This window comes from Cupressus sempervirens, chromosome 8 (assembly GCF_028749045.1).
Source record: "Cupressus sempervirens isolate cs-2001-9-10 chromosome 8, ASM2874904v1, whole genome shotgun sequence".
Taxonomy (NCBI): Eukaryota; Viridiplantae; Streptophyta; class Pinopsida; order Cupressales; family Cupressaceae; genus Cupressus; species Cupressus sempervirens.
In genome coordinates, this window is record NC_143125.1 from 213,317,734 (window position 1) to 213,334,953 (window position 17,220).

A 17,220-nucleotide genomic window follows, 5' to 3' on the forward strand; every position below is an offset into this window, starting at 1 on the left:
AATTCTAATTCTAACTCTAACTCTAACTCTAATTATACCCCTACCCCTACCCCTACCCCTAACCCTAACCCTATATATAATCCTAAATCTAACCCTAACCCTAACTATAAATATAACCCTAACTCTAACTATAACCGTAACTCTAACTTTAACTCTAATACTAGCTCTAACTCTAACTTGAACCCTAACTCTAACTCTAATTATAAATCTAATCCTAACTCTAATTCTAACTCTAACTCTAACTCTAACTCTAACTCTAACTCTAACTCTAACTCTAACTCTAACTCTAACTCTAACTCTAACACTAGCCCAAACTTTAACTATAACCCTAATGCTAACCCTAAATCTAACTCTAACTCCAATTCTAACCCTAACTCTAATTCTAATTCTAATTCTAACCCTAATTCTAACTCTAACATATTCTGATTCTATAGTGGATTGGGATATACATGTTTGTTTCTTGCTAGTCCAGGTAACCAGCCTTTTGCCTAAAAATAATGCACCTCCACTTGTGCTTTTTCTGTCATCAATGTTTCCTCCCCAGTCTGCATCTGTATATGCGTTGAGTTCAAATTTTCCATTCTTTTTGTAGTATAGACCAAAATCATCAGTCCCTTTGAGATATCTCATTATTCTTTTTACTGCTATTAGATGATTTTCTTTAGGATTGGCAGAGAACCTAGCCACTATTCTGACTGCTAATGCTATGTCCGGTCTACTATGTACAACATATTGTAGTTTTCCAATCATGGATCTATACATTTTTTGATTGACTTTAGCTGACTCATCATTTTTGGATAGCTTATTCCCTGTGGCCATTGGTGTGCTGACTGGTTTGGATTCCTCCAATCCAAATGTTTTAAGAATTTCTTTGATGTATTTTGATTGTGTAATAAATATTCCATGTTTTAGTTGATGAATTTGAAATCCAACAAAAAATTTGATTTCACCAAACATAGACATTTCAAATTCATGTTTCATTTTGTCAGCAAAGTCTTTGCAAAGTACTTCCTTACCACCAAATACTATGTCATCCACAAAAATTTCAGATACAATAATGTCTTTACCTTCTTCTGCTTTGATGTACATGTTGTTGTTATCATCAGTTCTTTCAAATCCAATTTGCACTAGATACTTGTGAAGTCTCTCATACCATGCTCTAGGTGCTTGTTTCAAACCATAGAGTGCTTTATGTAACTTACACACCATATCCTTATTGTTTTCATCAACAAATCCTTCTGGTTTTTCAATGTAGACTTCTTCTTCTAGTATACCATTTAAGAAGGCAGATTTTACATCCATCTGATAGATTCTGAAATCTTTGTAGGTAGCATATGAAGTAAAGTTCTTACTCCTTCCATTCTAGCAACAGGAGCGAATGTTTCTCCATAATCTATTCCTTCTTCTTGAGCATAACCCTTGCATACTAATCTGGCTTTATTTCTGGTAATCTCACCATTCTCATCTAGTTTGTTTCTGAATACCCATTTGGTGCCAATCACATTCTTGTCAATTGGTCTGGGAACCAAACTCCAGGTTTTATTTTTTCTTATTTGATCAATTTCTTCTTCCATAGATTTATACCAGTCGCCATCTTGTAATGCACCATATACTATCTTGGGTTCAGATTTGCTGATCAGACATGATTCATGTCTTAGTCTATTCCTTGTCATTGGTCTTGCATCTTTGTCACCAATTATTTGTTCAGCAGGGTGATGTCTTTTTACATATTTGGATAATCTTGGCTCTATCCTTGTTTCCCTGTTTTATCTTTCGAATTCAGGATCACTATGTTCTTCATTATCAGTTGTTCTTCATCATGTATGCTGTCTTCTGAATCAGATTGTGTATTTTCTTCATTCTGTAACTCGGCTTCTAAATGTAGCTCGACATTCACTAGTTGTGAATCAGATGAAACTGACACTTGTTGTTGACTTTCAATTTGATTGACATCATCCTCATCAACAGTTATTCCTTCATAAGAGTATACAAAGGTTCTGTATTCTTCCATTTTCTTTGGTTCTTCAGCTTGGACTTCTGTGTGCTCATCAAAATTTACATTTGCACTTTCCACAATTTTGTTAGTGTTAACATTCAAACACTTATATGCCTTACTTCTTGTGGAGTAACCGAGAAATATACCTTCATCACTTTTTGCATCAAATTTTCCATTTCTAACATCTCTAAGGATAAAAAATTTGCAACCAAATATTTTGAAATATTTTACATTTGGTGAGTAACCATACCATAATTCAAAAGGTGTTGTATTTGTACCTTTCTTGACTTGTACTTGGTTCAATGTATGAACAACTACACTTACTGCTTCTCTCCAGCATTTTAGAGCAACATTCTTTTCCATCATTAATGTTTTGGCACAATCAATTACAGATCTATTTCTTCTTTTAGAAATTTCATTCTATGGGGGAGTTCTAGGAGCTGATTTTTGTCTTTTGATTCCATTGTCATTACAGAATATCTCGAATTCATTTGATGTAAATTCATCACCTCTATCTGATCTTAGACATTTCACGCTTTTTCCAGTTTCCTTTTCAACTCTGGCCACATACCACTTAAACATTTGAAAAGCATCAGTTTTTTGTTTTAAGAACATAACAGTCATCATCCTGGAGTAGTCATCAACAAATAACATTATGTATTTATTTCCTCTATAGCTTTGTATTTCCATTGGACCACATAAGTCAGTGTGAACTAACTCAAGTATCTCTTTAGATGTATAGTTTTTACTTTTGAAACTTGACTTTGTCATCTTTCTTAGCTGACATTGTTTACACATGATATTATCAGGCTTCTTCAATTTTGGTAGACCTCTGACTTTCTTCATTTTACTGATTTTGACCAGATTGTCAAAGTTGACAGGACATAATCTTCTATGCCATAGCCATTCATCATCAAATTTTGCAAATAGACAAGAAGCATCATCAAGGTAAAACAAATTACTCTTTGTTTGATCACCTTTTCCTATTAGTTTACCATCATTGTCATAGATTTTTGCAATTTTATTTTCAAATTCCACTTTGCAACCTATATTGCCTAATTGTGAGACACTCAGTAAATTGTAGTTTAATCCTTCAACATAGTATGCATTGTCACATGAAATTTGGTCTGTGATCTTAATGGAACCTTTTCCTCTGATTTGACATAGAGCATCATTACCAAATCTAACACTATTTCCATCATACTGAGTAAAGTTAACAAACTTACTTTTGTCTCTTGTCATGTGATGTGAGCATCCACTGTCTATGATCCATCTATCATTCTTGTTTATACATGTCACCAGTGTTGTGGCTTCTTCTTCACCAGATTGGTCCTTCATGGCTACATAAACAACTTCATCATCATTGTCATCAGAATTTTCTTCAACAATATAACACTTCTTACCTTTTTCTTTGTAATCTCTCTTGTCATCATCTCTTTTGTTCTTGTATTTGTTGCCTTCCTTGGAATCTTTTTTCTGTGGACATCTTGCAGCAATATGACCTACTTCATTGCAATTGAAACAAATGATAGACATCTTACCTTTGAATTTTCCTTTGCCCCTGTGAAATCTTCTAGTGAGCAATGCTTCCAATTGTTCCACATCTTCCTCATTAGTGCTATTGTCACTAGATACATACTTCATTTTTCTTCCTTTCCTTGATTTCACCTGTTCGGCATCTTTTTGTGATAACTTGGCTTTAAAAGCAGATTCAACATTTTCAGGTTTGTAGTTGTCAAAGTTAGATAACTCAAATGTAGTGAGTCTACCTATTATACCTTCAAAGCTTAGATTATTTCCTGGTATACATCTTAGCTCCTGTATTGCTGATACTCTAATAGCATAGATAGGGAATAAGGTTCTTAAGAACTTACTATTAATAGTATCTTCATCCAGTTGACCATTCAAGCATCTTATTGCACTTACCACTTCCTTTATTCTTGCACCATACTGAGCAACATTCTCATTTTCTTCCATTTTCATGTCATCAAATTTTCCTCTGAGACTTTCTCTTTTTGCTCTTTGTACATTCTGATCTCCTCCATAGATGTCTGATAGGGCTTTCCACATTTTGAATGCAGTGTCACATCCTTTAATATCATCAAATTCAGCATAGCTGAGTGCAGAGGCAATCTCCAGCATTGTCTGGTTGTGTTCTTGTTTGTTTTTCATGTCTTCGATAGTAGGAGCACCTGTTGGATCTACATGTTCAGTGACAATTGAATTTTGGGCATAATATCCTATGGATCCAAGATGTAGCTTCATCAAACTTTTCCATGCAAAAAAGTTGTCTTTGTTGAGCTTGGGAACTTCTCTCTTTGGCATTTTGATCTTTTCTGCTAGTAGTCCCTTTAAACTGAATTAGCAGTCAGGCTCTAATACCAATTGTTAGAATTCTTTAGAATAACTGAGAGGGGAAGTGAATTAGTTATTCAAGGTCCAAAATGCCCTATTAGTACCTTTCTAATACTTTTATACCCTTTTCATCTGTTCAAACTTAAAATAGTCAGATAAGCAAATTACTGTAAATCAACATGTAAAGATAAAACATTCAACACATAACATAATGATTTACGTGGAAACCCAATTTGGGAAAAACCACCAGTAACATGCTACTTGATTCTCACTCTTCTGAAGTGATGCCCTGTTAAAAGCCTGCCCTGTTAAAGGCTTACAACACACTGTTAAATGTGACCTTGTTAGAGGATTTCACCAAACTGTTAGGAATGAGCCTGGTTAAAGGTCTTTAGAACATCCACTTGGAATGTCACCCTGTTAAAGGATTTATCTAATGGCTATTAAACCAACCTAAGTCCATAGGATTTATCTTACTATTACAATTGCTAGAAAGTAACGATAATGGTCTTTTGATCTGACATAACTTACAACATACTTTGCAGATTTCAGATCATGCTTTCAGTTCAATCCTTATGCTTGGCTTCAATCACTTTAGTTCTGACTTGCTTGTCTCTCTTTCAAGCTTTGTCTCCTTGAGTTTACCTATTCATTCTGCTAATGCAATCATCCTTGTGATTGTCTATCCAAACAGAGTTCCTCAGCATTTCATGCTTTAATGCTTGACCAGGGCTCTCTCTCTCACTATCCCTTCTTTTTCACTCTCTTCCACACTATTTTCTATTAACTTATGTCTTCTTATATACAAGTCTAATTTTCCTTTGCCGCTCAATTCTCCCTCTCTAATTTTAGAGTTTCAAAAATGGATTAGGTAGGATACAATGTATCTACCCCATATCTTGTTTTCTTTGCCAACTGTACCTTAAAAATGTTCTACATGGTGTTTTGTGCCACCAACTCATCATTCTTATCCTCCTTTTAATTCACAGATTTCTAGATAACAACTTTGTCGGCTTTGATCTGACAAATCTTCAATTTTCTAAATAATGCAGCAACTCGGCATTATTTAGTTACTGGTGCTCGACACCTCTGTGTTACTCGACATCATTGAGTTATTGGTGCTCGGCACTTGAACTTGCTCGGCACTTGAACTTGCTCGGCACTTGAACTTGCTCAACACTTGAATTTGGTTTGAGCTTTACACAAGACTTAGCTAAAACCTTAGATCTTTGATATGTTTCAGTGTGCTCATTCTTTGTATCTTTTAGTATGTCATCCAATACACTATTTTATTAATGGCTTGACTGATCCTTATACTTCATTACAACATCATAACTTCAACCTTTCTCTAGGTGTTCTAGTTACATCTTATTGATTGCTTCCACCTTGACAATCAACTAATTGATAGTATTTGGATCACTAAAGAAATTGTCATCCCTACAAGTAGCAAGTTTGACATCAATGACAAAACAATGATTGAGGACATTCTTTACCAGTTCCATATATTATTCCAACAATTGTTCTTATGATCATTGCAATCATTTCCAACACTAGATAATATGACAAGAGTTATCCTTCTCAAGGCACCTATTTTATTTAAATCCTAACCTATAAAAAAAAATCATAGGATTTGAAATAGAATAGGTGCTTCGAGAATGATGACTCTCAACATATTATTTTCATTCGAATAAGCTTGATGGGAATGAATTAGTGTAGATATTGTTAATCATTTCTGACTTGTATCTTATTATCCTCTATGCTGGGTGTTGTTAATTCCTGTGCCTTCTCTTCATTGTCTAATGATTAGGTGATGACTGGCTCTTACTCCCCATTTTTCTTTCATATTAATAGCTTTAATATATGAGATAAGGATCAATGTTTTTATCATTACTAAGTGTTTGGGTCTATATGTTTCATTTGTTAATTGGTTTGAACTTCACTTTTTTTTATTTTGTCATGCTGCTTGCAATTACCTTGTTTCTTAAATGTTTCCTTGTGAGATTTTAATGGATTAATCAAAGTTTAGCTTGTTTGTGTCATAAGATCACATTTTATTTGGCAAGTAATTTCTTAGAAATTTGTATAAGCTCCTACACACAGGATTATGCTCTGATACCAATTGTAATGACCCCTTTCTCCATCCATGTTTGATAAGATAAATTTGAGTCCAGAATGGTGTGTTTCCCTAAAAAATGGCGTCCTTGTATATTTGTCATGTTTGAAGGGATGTGTCTCTTCTAATGCTCTTATTACAATTATTATTTATATGATTAATATATGTTATTATTATTAAGATTTTCATAATTGTAATTATTTATTTGATTAATAATTATCATAAATATTATTATTCTTTATCATTTAATAACTATGCATTTCAATCATAGTATTTGATATAATACTATTTTATATTATATTTATTATTATAGTAATATAATATCATTATTATATCAATATGTTGATATATATAGATTATATTATATTATGGTAATATATAACCTTATATCATACTTAATGAATATATTATATTTATATATCATTATATCAATAGTTAATAGAAATGTATTTAAATGAGATTATTTTATATCATTTATATAACTCTCGTAGGTGGATAATACTATAATTAGGGTTCTAAGTGGGGGCCATGACAATGTTGTAGTAGCAGTTAATTGTTCCAATGTTGTTTGGTTCAAACAATTGTTGGTAGTTATGAAGGTAGAAATCAAGGATCCAGTGGTTATCTTATGTGATTACACTATTGCAATCAATACATCAAAGAATCCTGTGATGCATACCAAGACCAAGCACATTGCAATAAAATATTATTTTCTGAGAGAATTGGTGCAAGAAAAAGTGGTAAGATTGGAATATGTGAATACTAAAGAAAAAATTGCAGACATATTCACAAAGCCATTACCTAAGGATGCATTTTTGTATCTAAGAGGTAAGTTAGGGGTTATTCCCCCATCTAAAGCTCACTAAACAACATTTAGCAATGCATCAACTAGAGCATGTTGAAGATCAATCCAGTTGATGCAGTAATGAAAGGGAAGATTGCATATGAATTAGTACATCAGGTATATTGATATTCATCGAATATTATCTTTGGCATAAGATGTCAAAGAGCGAGAGTTTGTTGTGTCATATCACATAATTTTTTTTTGAAGATGTCATGGAGAAAGAACTTTGTCTAATATCAAAGAGGGAGAGTTTACTATCAAAAGAAGACGTTTAAGAAAAAGTTTGCTGATAGAGGGAGAAAATGAAGTTAGAGGGAGTTCACACTGATAGAGAGAGTTCTCATGGATGAGAATCATAATGAAACTAAGGATATTTTCCTTACTTTATTTTGCTTTGAAATTTCATTGTATTATGACATGTTGTGTTGCCATCAATGCCAAAGAGGGAGATTGTTGAAAACAATTGATCAATTATATATTGTCTTTGATGTTACACAAAAAGTCATATCTTTACCAGTCAGTGTATGGCGAGATAACTCGAGTGACAAAGATAGTCTCTTGTTTCTATCAAGCATTCTATTGTTTGCTAAGTTTAGAGGTGTTAGAAATAATAGTCCGCCAAGACAGCTGGGGGGGGGGGGGGGAGGGTTGTGAATCAATTATCTAATTAAAACATTTATCAACTTTAATTAATCTTAACCATTCAACCAAAGTAAACAACAACCATAACAAGATGCACATACACAATTACACCAATTTTGTTAACTAGGGAAACCCTAGTGAGAATGATTATATATATATATAGTCCTTGTTAGGGGATGGACCTTGTTAGGAGTCTATGAACACATTTAGTATAAAAGAGTCCCCATTAGGAGTTGTGCCAATCATGTTAGGAGTTGTAGAAGACAAAAAGACCCACTGTCCAAATAGCTTCTGGGGCAAGACCACTGAACTCACTGTCCTATTGATCTCTCAACTATTCCTTGCAGAATAATTGTTTATACTATGCTTTATCCTCTTTCCTCTATCCTATCAACTAGACCAATCATTGTCAGACCTTATAGACTAGGTCACAAACCTTGAATCCAACTATCAAACCTTAGATCATTAAATAAAACCTCTACAATGAAGTTCTCTCCAACTTCACTATGCTCTGCTTATCTTCGCATTCCACTCTTCATGCTTCTCACAATCATAAATACAATCAAAAGAAAATTTCCCTTCTTTATACTAAATCCATAAAACTATTCCCTAATTCAACTATTACACCTTCTCAATTAATTATTATAGGACCTCATTAAGAACATGTTACACTTAGCAATAACAATAATTAGTTAGCCTACAACTTTAATAACTTTTTGTACATGTAATATTATGAAAAGTGAGGTTAGCCACATCATCATCAACATGTCTTTTGCATGACTTTAACCTTGCTTCTCAAAATAACAGTTCTACTAAGATATATAACAAGTTTACAAGAATATATTTCTATAAACTCTATCTCAAAATTGTCTTCACCAAAAATTGCACAACTTCTTCTAGACTTAATATCTTATTATTTTGAGGTTAGCTACATATGCTAGACACTTAGTAGTATATCCCTTTAACCTCGCTAGTGAAAGTACTCAACGATCTATCCATACCAACTTGATCTTTGTGTTTTTCTTTTGTCAGATACCACAAAAAATTACTATGTTGACATCAATGACAAACACAGTCATGAATGTAACATATCATCATAATAATGATCTAATCATGTTTCTATAATACTTCCCCATAGAAGTATCATCAAAATGCATGCTTCCAACAATCTCTGCCTTTGGCATTGATGACAACATAGATGAAAAACATCTAGTTCCAAAAATACCAACAGTAAAAGACTGTTAACCTTTCCTTTCAAATCCTCTTCATCAATCATTCTCCCCCATTAATATAACTCAATGTGGTTTATATCAAACTATTCTTCATGCTATAATCTCTCTCTTCAATGTACTCAAACTAATTTTCATAGTGTAATCTCTCCCCCAATAGCATCAATGTCAAAGTTTTTAGCAACCATCTATCTCTGCAACAACTGTCTCTGACTTGCTCAAGTGTCCATAGACACTATTCAAAACAACATCCATCAAGAGTCCTAGATGACTCTATCCATCACATATTCTCCCCATATAGGAAGTGTCAACATTTAGTCTAGACAAACAATAATGCTCTATAACACTGGATTGATGCACTCATGCATCATCTACTTTGATGTAGGTAGGGGCATAACCCCTAGCATACCTCACAAATACTCAAAAGTCTCTTTGGGAAGAGGCTTGGTGAAAATATCTACAATTTTCTTATTGGTGCTTACATACTCCAATCTGATTTCCTGTTCTACAACCTTCTCTCTCAACATGTGATACTTGATAGAAATGTTCTTAGTCTTAGAATGCAATACTGAATTCTTTGACATATTAAATTGTACTTGTGTGATCACAATATATGAAAACAGGTTCATTGAATTCTATCCTTATATCCTTCAGCATTTGCTTCATCCAAACAACTTGATTACAATTGTTTGTTGCTGCAACATATTCTGCCTCTGTTGTACTCTATGAGATATAATTTGTCTTCTTGCTTAACCAAGAAGCTAATTTTCCTCCAAGAAAAAATTCTCCACCACTAGTGCTCCTTCTTTCATCCATACTACTTGTCCAATCAACATCAGTATAAGCATATAAAGTGAAATCATTAGATCTTTCATACCACAATCCAAACTTTGGAGTTCCCTTTAGATATCTAAATATCCTTTTAACTATTGCATAATTTGCTTCTCTAGGATCAACTTGAAATCTAGTAACAATTCCAATTGCATTTTTAATATCTAGCCTTATGTGAGTCAAATATTGCAAACCTCCAATCATAGATATGCACTTCTTCTGCTCAACGGTAGGTGTCTCATCCTTTGTAGATAACTTGTATCTAGATACCATAGGTGTTCCAACTAGTTTACATGTTTCCAAACCATACCTTTTCAATAGATCTTTCAAATATTTAGGCTGGGAAATAAAGATTCCTTCTTTATCCTACACAATCTGTAATCCTAGAAAGTATTTCATCTCTCTTATCATACTCATTTCAAATTCCTCCTTCATTTCTTCTACAAACTTGTCACTTTCATCATCATCTCCTCCAAATATGATATCATCAACAAATATTACCAAAATCATCAATCCATCATCTATTTCATTCCAATATAGATTACTGTCTGTCATACCTTTGCTAAATCCAAGTTTTGCCAAATGCTTGTCCAACCTTGCTTTCTTCAATCTGCATACCATGTCCTTGTCATCTAATATGGGAAAACCTTTAGGTTGTTCTATGTATACCTCTTCTTATAGTTCTCCATTCAAGAATTCTAACTTGACATCCATATGATATACCTTGAATTTCTTATGTGCTGCATAGGATAAGAATAACCTTATTGCTTCAATTCTTGCCATAGGAGCATAGGTTTCATCATTGTCTATTCCTTCTTTTTGTGAGTAACCTTTACATACCAATCTTGCTTTGTTCCTTACAACTTCACCTTGTTCATTCATTTTTTTCTTGAATACCCATTTTGTTCCAATCACATTCTTGTCCACTAGTCTAGGGACCAATTCCCATGTCTCATTCTTCACTACCTGATCCAATCATTCTTTCATAGTTTTCTTTGAATAGTCATCTTTGCATGCATCATCTGCATTCTTTGGTTCTATTTGACATATCAAACATAGTTCTTCATTGATTTTTCTTCTTGTCATCACACCTTTATCTCTTCTACCAATGATCTACTCTGGTGGATAATTCTTTGTCATATTCTTACCAAAAGTAGTTGTTAGCTCAACTCTTAGCTCTGTTCTAGGTTTTGAACTTTGTTCTTGTCTTAGCTCTCCTTTATTCTACAAATCATTGTTAGTCTCAAAGAATACTTCATCATTCCTTGGTTTAATAACAACATTTTCATCATTAAAATTGTAGTCAACTATTCTTTCTTATATCCTAAATTTCTCATCAACTCTTACATTTGCACTCTCAACAATAGTCTTAGATCTTAGATTATAACATCTATAAGCTTTTCTTTTCAATGAATAACAAAGAAACATACCTTGATCACTTCTAGCATCAAATTTGCCAATATCATCATCTCTTTTGATATAACATTTACTGCCAAAAATTCTAAAATACTTAACTATAGGTGAGTGACCAAACCATAGTTCAGAAGGGGTGTTCTTGGTGTCTTTTTTGACTTGCACTCTGTTTATAGTGTAGATTGTTGTATTCATAGCTTCTCTCCAAAATGTCTTGGATACATCATTCTCAACTAACATAGCTCTTGCTACTTCTATTACTGACTTGTTTCTTCTTCTCACAATGCCATTTTGTTCAGGGGTTCTAGGAGCTAAAAATGTTCTTTTGATTCCATTAGATTCACAAAACATATTAAACTCATCTGAAGTAAACTCTCATCCTCTATTTGATCTTAAACATTTAATCTTCATACCCGATTCATTCTCAACTCTATTCTTGAATATCTTGAACTTGTTAAATGCCTCAAATTTTTCTTTAAGAAATGCAACCCACATCATTCTAAAAAAGTCATCAACAATAATCATGAAATACCTTTCACCATAGAATCCTTTAGTCTTTGTAGGACCACTAAGATCTATGTGTACAATCTCCAACTTTTTTGTAGTAGTAAACTTCTTGTTGGGAAAAGTTCTGTTATGCTTTGCCAACACACATTCCTTGCAAATTGTGTTAGTAGGCTTTACAATCTTAGGCAAATCTCTAAGTAAAAACATATTACTAGTTTTCACAATGTTGTCAAAGTTTATATGGGAAAATCTCTTATGCCATAACCAACTGTCATCTACCTTTGCAACCAAACATGTCATTTCATTAGGATTCAATTGAAATGCATTACCTCTAGATTTGGTTCCTATTCCAATTACCTTTCCATCTTTGTCTCTGATCATGCATGTCTTCTCTATGAATTGTAACTGATAACCTTTATCCATTAATTTCCCAAAATTCAAAAGATTGTGTTTCAAACCATCAAAAAAGTATACAACCTTAGTGTTAGTCTTACCATCAAGAGTTATAGATCCAATACCTTTAACATGGCAGGTTGCATTGTTTCCAACTTTGACAATGCCTCCATCATAACTTTTGAAGTCAAAAAACTTGTTCATATCACTAGTCATATGATGTGAACAACCACTATCAATTATCCAATCAAATTTCTTTTCAACCTATGGTACCAAAGCCAGTTTCTCTAGACTTTCATCTTTAATAGCTACAAATCCTATTTCATCATCACTTGCACTTGCTCCTTGATCATCAAAATCATCTTCTTCATTAGCATACAAACCATCTCTATCTCTTCTAGATTTGAACTTTCCTTTATACTTTTTCTCTCTTTTAAAACACTTAGATGCATAATGAAAAAATTCATTACAAGTTCGACATTTAAAGATTTTATTACCATATTTTTCTCTTCTTACAAGAAGGGCTACTCATTTTTCTATCATTCTATCCTCATTAGATCTGCTATTGCTAGCAAAATCTCCTCTAGCACTTGTGCTCCTTGATAGATTAGGTTGAATGTTCAGGGCACTAAAAGTTGTTCTAGACAATTCTCTGGACTGTCTAAGCTCATTTTCAACTGCTTCATGTCTCCCAAGTAGTGTTTCCTTGGTAAAATATTTGGTACAAGAGATCAATAATTGTATCATTTGGACTGTCTACTTAAATGGTGGTGTTAAACTCTTTAATATCTTCCAGATCACCTCATCATCTTCCTTGGTTCCTCCTTGAGATCTGATACCTATAGTAATTTTTGATATTCTACCTACATATGTTCTTAGAGATTCATCTTCCATCATTTTAGCATCTTGAAATGCACAAATCCAACTTTGTAACCTCAATTTCTTAGAATATTCATCACCTTTAAAAATATCTTCCAAAGCTTTCCAAATCTCATAAGAAGTATTAAGTGTTTTTATTTGGTTGTACTCAATTTTAGGAAGTGCAGACAATAATGCTTCTCTAGCTCTCATGTTGCACATGAAAAGTTCTCTCTCATCCTTGGTACAAGATTCCAGTGCACTTTCAACAATAATTTTCTTATTTTATTTTGTCAAGATCCAATATCCTGGACCCATATAGTCTTCATATTTTCCTTCTAGTTCTCATAATTTGTTCTATCAAACTTCAAATTATCCTTTCTAAATATGTTTTCCATCGATCATGCAAAGTTGTTAAACTTTATCTTAAAGGACTTGATGCTTTGATACCAATTGTTAGAAATAATAGTCCACCAAGATAACTGAGAAGGGGTGGGGGGGAATCAGTTATCCAATTAAAACTTTTATCAACCTTATTTAATATTAACCATTCAACCAAAGTAAACAACAAACATAACAAGATGCACATACATAATTACACCAAATTTGTTAACTAGGAAAACCCTTGATTAGAGGGAAAACCTCAATGGGAATGATGCCCACAAAGAGATATATATATATATATATATATATTCCTTGTTAGAGGATGGACCCTGTTAGGAGTCTATAAACATATTCAATACATAAGAGTCCCTATTAGGAGACTTTGAATCTCTATTAGGAGATTCTAACCCTATTAAGAGTGGTGCCAACCCTGTTAGGAGTTGTAGAAGACAGAAGGACCTACTATCTAAATAACTTCTAAGGCAAGACCACTGAACTCATTGTCCAATTGATCTCAAAACTATTCCTTATAGAATAATTTTTTGTATGTGCTTTATCCTCTTTCCTCTATCCTATACAACTAGACCAATCACTGTCAGACCTTGTAGATTAGGTCACAAACCTCAAATCCAAATATCAAACCTCAGATCACTAAATAAAACCTCGATAATGAAGTTCTCTTCAACTTTTCTCTGCTCTACTTATCTTTGCATTCTACTCTTCGTTCTTCTTGCAATCATACATAAATCAAATGCAATAAAAGGAAAATGCCCTTCCTTTATACCAAATCCATAAAAAAATTCCCTAAGTTGGCTATTACACCTTCTCAATTAATTATTATAGGACCTCATTAAGAACACATTACACTTAGCGATAACAATAATTAGTCACCTCGTAACTTGAATAACTTTCCATAACCAACATGTCTTCTACATATCTTTAACCTTGTTTCTCAGAATAACAATTCTACTAAGAGATATAACAAGTTTACCATAACATGCTTCTATAAATTCTATCTCAGAACAATCTTCACCAAAACTTGCATAACTTCTTCTAGACTTAATATCTTCTTCTTTTGAGGTTAGCTACATATGCTAGACATTAGGTAGTATCTCCCTTTAACCTCACTAGTGAAAGTACTCAATGATCTATCCATACCAACTTGATCTTTCCATTGTTCTTCTATCAAATACCACATAAAACTACTATGTTGACATCAATGAAAAACACAATCATAAATGTAACATAACATCATGATAATGATCTAATCATGTTTCTACAATACTCCCCCATATAAGTATCATCATCATTCATGCTTCCAACAAGAAGACAATGTCTACTAAGTTCACTCAGGCGTCAAAGAGAAGTTTGTAGGAGTTAAGTGTTAACCGAGCTCACTTGGTTAACAAAAGAAAGTTGGATGGAACCAGTGTTAACCGAGCTCAATTGGTTACCAAAGGAATTTTATGAAGATACAATGTTAACTGAGTTCACTTGGTTAACATAGGAAAATCATTTCAGTATTAGGGTCTATCAAGTAGGGTTGGCTAACAAAGGATTTTCTTGTTTTGGCATATTGAGTTTAATGGATTTGTTTGTTGGTTCTAGCCAATTGAGGAGATGAACATTAATTATTTTAAGTTGTATTCAAGCTGAATTGATAATGTATATGATATAAGTACAAGATCAAGTTGAGGATTGAATGTGAGAATGTGTGGAAGAGAAGAAGATTATTAGAGGAAGTGAGTTGGAAGGATAAGTAGAATATCCTTGTTGGGTAGAAAAGATTAATCTGATCAGGAAGGATCAAGTATTCAAGCCAGAATTGAGATCTAAAATCAGCAATACATTTGCATCAACAATCAAGTCATATTATTGTTACTCTCTAACCATTGTAGTAGTGTATCAAATCTCTTAACAGAGTTGTCCTAACAGCTATTTTTCAAATCCTCTAACAAGGTGACATTTCTAGATTGAAGTGCCTAAAGACCTCTAACAAGTTCACTTCTAATAGGGTGATTAAATCCTCTAGTAGGGTCACACCTAATAGTGTATTTTATAACCTTTAATAGGGTTGGCTCCTAATAGGGCTCATTTCAAAAGAGTGAAAAATAGTAACTAGTTTAAATTGGTGGTTTTTCCCAAACTGGGTTTCCATGTTAAATCTTGGTGTCACTTGTGTTTATGCTATTTATTTTATGTGTATGCAACTAAGTTAATTAAGGTTAATCATAGCTAATATCTTAAGATCTACATGTTTAGTATTTTCTGAGTAACAGTTGACATTATAGTGCTTGCTGAGTTACAACATATTGTTAGTGTTAATCGAGTGCATATGTGTTAACTGAGTGACCACAATTTCAACAGAGTTTATGTTTTGTATTTACTTCTAAGGGATCTAGGATTTATTTGAGTGGTAATTGATTCACCCCTCCCCTCTTAGTCACTTATCTTATATTTCCAACACCTCATTCATTCGAATTCAATCCATATTTTATCAAGAAGAAACCAAAACTATTATTAATTCATCAATGGGATCAATCAATCAATCAAATCAGTGTATCAAAGCTTATATATTCACAAATCAATGTATCATTTGATAATGCCAATTCACTTACTTAGTATGAACATTTCATATTGAAATAGACTAGAAAAAGAGTACAGGTCATTCTAATTGAAGCCTTTAGGAAGGAAACAATGCAAAGAGATTTGACACAATTATGGTACTCTTACAATAATGAATCTTTTTTTATTGACAAATACTCAAATAAACCCTCAATACATGAAAGAAAAAAAAAAGATAAATACACTAAGTTTTTTTGGGTTTGGGCATGAAACCTTACCTTTTTGAAAGTTTATACTTTCTTTCATTATGATCATTGTTCATTTACAAGAAACATGATTCTTTCTTTCCATGTCAATGATTCTATGAGCATGATCTATTCCTTCTATAGATGAAGTTCTATAAATATATTTTAAAAATAACACAGTCCAATTGTAGAGTTTTTGATTCTATCCTTTTGATGCTCCTCATGGTCATAGAGACTACCTAAGGGAGAATTTATTGCAGACTTTGATGGTATTAGTATTTAAAAAATATTGCAACTATGACATTGAGCTCTCAAATTTATTAGTCCAAAAATGATCAAACTTAACTTTTTTGCAAAGAGGTTGTGATGTGTTGGGATGTGAGCGAGATAACTAGTATAGATAACTAGGGAGATAGAAAAAGTGTGACATCAAGCTCTCAAATTTATTTGTTTTCATGCATATCTAGTGTAAATAACTAAAGTTTGTAATTTTAATATTTTTGTAATCATCCCATTTAATCATCTTAGTTACATGTTTTTGATTAATTTCACCATTGTAATTGATCAATCAACAAATTTTATTATCAATTTATTGGACCATTTTCTGATCACTCTGTTAATTATCTACTTCATGTTAATTCTTTTTTATTGATTAATTGAATAAGATATAAAATTGCTTAATTAATTGATCAATTATATGTACTATGTCTTAAATATAAACTTATTTGACGACTAACTTACATGCTTATAATAAGTTGAATTGCACCCCATGAAAATAATAGTTAGTTTATTTAATGATATAATTATAGGTCATATGTGTCTCAATGTGGTTATTTCTACAAGTA